This window comes from Haplochromis burtoni, unplaced genomic scaffold (genome assembly GCF_018398535.1).
Source record: "Haplochromis burtoni strain Fernald_Lab_line unplaced genomic scaffold, NCSU_Asbu1 Contig_10, whole genome shotgun sequence".
Lineage (NCBI taxonomy): Eukaryota > Metazoa > Chordata > Actinopteri > Cichliformes > Cichlidae > Haplochromis > Haplochromis burtoni.
In genome coordinates this window covers 2,544,121-2,548,298 of record NW_024582371.1, presented here as the reverse complement: position 1 = coordinate 2,548,298, position 4,178 = coordinate 2,544,121, and the positions used below count along the sequence as shown (strand labels likewise).

Genomic DNA, 4,178 nt, shown 5'->3' with positions numbered 1-4,178 from the left:
GCTCAGAGAACAGAACACTGTGGGTGAAATTGAGCCTCAACATTTCACCTCTTGTCTGTCTTATTTTCGTTCCACTTCCTTCCCTTTCCTCTCTCTAATCAAACGGCCCACCTGCCTTTTAGTTCTTTTCGGAGGGGTGTCTCACTGCAGGGGATTTTATTTTTATTCCTCCCCTCTCTTCACCTCTCCTCTTCTCTCCAGAGTGTTGAGCTGTGATATATCATTCCCCTGGGCATTGGGGAGGCAGGTAGCCTTTTAAGGCTGTAGGTTCTTAGGGCTTGTTGATATAGTGATAGCCTGAAGAGATACTGAGCTTCTATTTAGGTGTACCTTTTTTTATGTGCATTTATTTTAATATATATGTGCATTTACTCTGTACCTTTGTGTGTGTAGATGCCTGGTTGTAAACTTCTCAGGAAGCAATTTTAGGCACACTAAAAACACACGAAAGCTACACAGAACACAAACAGGTAACCTCCTAATTTCATGTAAATATATTTGTCCTTTGTTTTCTTCCCTTTTGTTGCACGTCTCATACAGACACACACGCGTGCACGCACGCACACGTGCAGGTTCAATTGAGTCATTAACACAGCCATGCATCTCTGATTGATTGATATTAATAGACGGAGCAAGAGGACCTTTCAAATAGTCTCCTTTGCCATTGTCCCTCCCCTGTTCCCACATGCACCTCTTCCTTCTCTCTCTCTCTCTCTCCCTCTCTCTTACACTGCCTCAGCATCTCATCTCGGTGCCACCAGCAGCATTAACAGTGAGGCAGTAGGCAGACTCTTTTTTTCCCCCCACACACAGCACAGACAGGAGCCGGCACTGATGCGCAAATGCACAGAAACGCACACACTCACATGCACTGGAAGCAAACAGGAACCGGACAGAGACTCCAGCTGCAGCATGTCCACTGGCTGCAGTCAGACATGTAGGAGGAGGAGGTGCTCTGCTCGCTGTTCCATGTCCGTTTCAGTCCTCTAAGCACCTCCCATCCCCCCGCGTTCGCTCCCTGGCTCTGCGGTTGCTGAGGGGCTGGCTGGAATGACCCGGGAGAGCGGGAGACACAAGGAGATGCGCTAGATGGGGCTGCCGGCTGGGAGGACTCTCTGATCCTTGCTCCCTCCTCCTCTCCATGCCGACAGAGACAGCAGAGCTCTGATCTGTCCCACAGATGTATGCCCATATAGGAGGGCATGGCTGTGTAACGCGAGGGTCTTCAACAAGCACAGCTTGAGAGGAGGACCACCACAGAGACACCAGGTAAGAGGTGCACAGCTGGGGCTACTCTGTTGGATTTCCATCTATATTGATCTACGCAGATGTGAAGGAATCGGCAATGTGTCTGAGATGTAGAATATGTCATTGTTTTTTTTTTTTCATCCTCATCAGTGCTCAACTGTTGGTTTGGTTATTTACTAAAGGTTTGTATCTGTTTTGTTTGTGTGTGCCTGCTGTGCTGCATGGCCATTGATTAGAAGGGAGATGGGTCTGTGGATGAGCACTGTGGCAGCATAATAATGGAATATGTCTCCTGGAGGACATGGTCTGATATCCATCTGAGGAATGTCAGTGGGAATGAAGAGGAAACAACAGAGAGGTAGCAGGAACGGGGAAGAAAAAGCAAAACAGAACAAGTGATTGAAAGTCCATGACATTTCGTATAATTTATATGACTGTCATATACTGTGGGCTTGTGCTGCTTTGGGGCTGGGAGGGGGGACCATTTTGCTTTGTTTGTTTTTTTTCTCCTACTGCTTCATTTGTAATTCATATATTCATCCCACACTCCACATTTGGACAGTTTTTCAATTACAGTCTAAACTAAAGGCTGTATTTCACAGTGTGGCAGAGTAGCTGAAAGTGCTCATGTTGAAGAAATGACGCAAAAATGCAACATAGGACTTTGAAGAAATGATGCCGACTTGCAGAGCGGGACTGGCCCCTGGGTACGAGTATGGCACAGATGAGGGTAGAAGTTTGGGTATGAACACAGGAAGAGCAATGAAACTGCAACAAACACATGTTGAAGCCGTGTGAGGTTAACACAGAGGATGCAAGTGAAACTGAACAATCACAACTATTAATACGAAAGATGAAATGGTGGTGGCATCCCCTGCAGACCAGGGAAAAAGGTCAGTTTACAACCTCTGCTAATGAAGGATCTTTCCCCTGAACTCACCTCTAACACTCATTACAGGACTTTAAAATGGTTACAATGCCTTTATTTTTGTGTGTATATCAAAGACCAGGGGGCAGCAACAGCCTCAAAGTGCATTTCAAAGATTGGCTCTGGGTGAATGTGCTTATGCAGAGGTGCCTGTGGCTGAAAGAGATGAGCTGTCCGGTACCGTTGCATGGAGCATACATCACTGAACGCAGGGCCATGGACCCAGGAGGAATCAACAGAAAGAAATCCATTACTTAGATGACCAGGCATCTCTGATCTCATCATTTGACTAGGCAGGCTATAGAGACAGTGGGAAGGAGCAAATAGAGAGAATGAGAGCATTGAGGGAAGCCAGTCAGATGTGGAGAGAACACTTGCTTCAACGCCATGATTAATTCTAGAGGCAGTACATTCAACATGTGCCAAGAAATATCAATATTTTCCATTATGCGGCGTGTTTAAGAATGGACGGTGGCTGATTTAAAGGTTGTTTTTAAAAGCCATACTGCAACATCCATCTAAATGCCACTCAGCTCACTCAGTCTGGTTAGGCTGGGGTTTGATAGAGTGGATTTCTGAGGTTGATTAGGTGTGCTTTTGTGGAAAATATATGCGTAGGTTGATTGTATGGCAGTAAACAAGAAACACTGGTGTAGACCACAGTTTATCAGGTAAATTTTACTTCAGAAAAAACATGTTTTATGAATTTATAAAACATGATTTAAAGCCACATTAAAGCCCAGTAATATTTTATATGATCTTGTTGTACATTGCGCTTTCAGATGCAGCTGCTATGTCATCTTATCTGCCAAGTTCTGCTTAGTCATTAGAGGAAGCAATACAGCCCCAAGGTTATCGACTACAGCAAATTAACATAACTTGCGATGCAGCCATTGCCCAAGTGCACAAACTTATCAACCTCTCATAATATGGCTCATTGAGAGATTCCGAGTAAGAGGCCCACCACTGACAAATACACAGCCTGGACATGCTTTCAAAATCCAATCAGCTTCATGTAAGGAGTACTAGCTGGCACAGGCTGGCAGTTCTGAAGAGGCACATAAAAGCACAGTTAACAGACTTGGCACTAGATAAAACCTACCGATTACACCAATTACAGTAGAGGGCATTTAAATGAGTGGAAACAACATGCATTATTTCAGTCTCATGAACATTTTACCCTGATAGTTGAGCACAAGTGGATAGCTCTGTTGCAAGACACGTGGGCACTCCAGAGATGCACATGAATAGGCACACTTGCACCAGCTGCTTTGATTTTAAATCTAAGCAGTGATGCCTATCTACAGTCTTGTCAGGCACAATGATTTCTGTCCAGTTTTCAAAGCTCTGCAGGACTTCAAAGCAACAATGTAGAGTGGAATTAAAGGATAAGGGTAGGGATGTTTTATATTTTTATTGCAATCAAATGTGGTTTAAAAAATGAATGACATGGTACAGCGGGTATACCAGAGATCAAAAATATGGAGCTATTACAGTCTTGTTGAGATAAACTATCCCTGTCTTTCCTGTTATGTTGGGATGTGCCGATCACTACCACTGAATTGATTTTATTGACATCCAGCTGCAATATCAACCATCAGGGCAAGTTTAGGTCTCTAAACTCACCAAAATAGCTCTGACCAGTTGAGACATCATCGACCGAGATGCTGAGGGTATGCCATCTGTGGGTAACTTGTGGGGTCTCTGTGGACTGGACTTGTTCCAGCCTGTATCCTGCTGATGCTTCATCAGATTGGAAGTGGGGAGTCTGCAGACTAGGTTATCATGTAGAAGCCATTTCTGAGCAGTTTTTGTGCATTGCCCTGCTGGGGGTGGCTGATGCCATTGGGAATACTGTTGCCACGGGTGGTGTGCTTGATCCGCAACAATGTTGCAGGTGGGTGGTAAATAAATATCTATCTATCTATCTATCTATCTATCTATCTATCTATCTATCTATCTATCTATCTATCTATCTATCTATCTATCTATCTATCTATCT

General features: G+C 44.3%; 1 protein-coding gene across 3 annotated transcripts in view; it reads left to right on the top strand.

The window, feature by feature from the left end:
- The first annotated feature begins 742 nt into the window (after window positions 1–742).
- The window catches only part of frmpd3 (FERM and PDZ domain containing 3), a 93,833-nt gene continuing 90,397 nt past the window's right edge, over window positions 743–4,178 (top strand). For all 3 annotated transcript variants that reach the window (XM_042212678.1, XM_014333302.2, XM_014333301.2), the window contains exon 1: window positions 743–1,269. The gene's annotated coding sequence lies outside the window, so the exon portion shown is untranslated. The remainder of the gene's footprint in view (window positions 1,270–4,178) is intronic.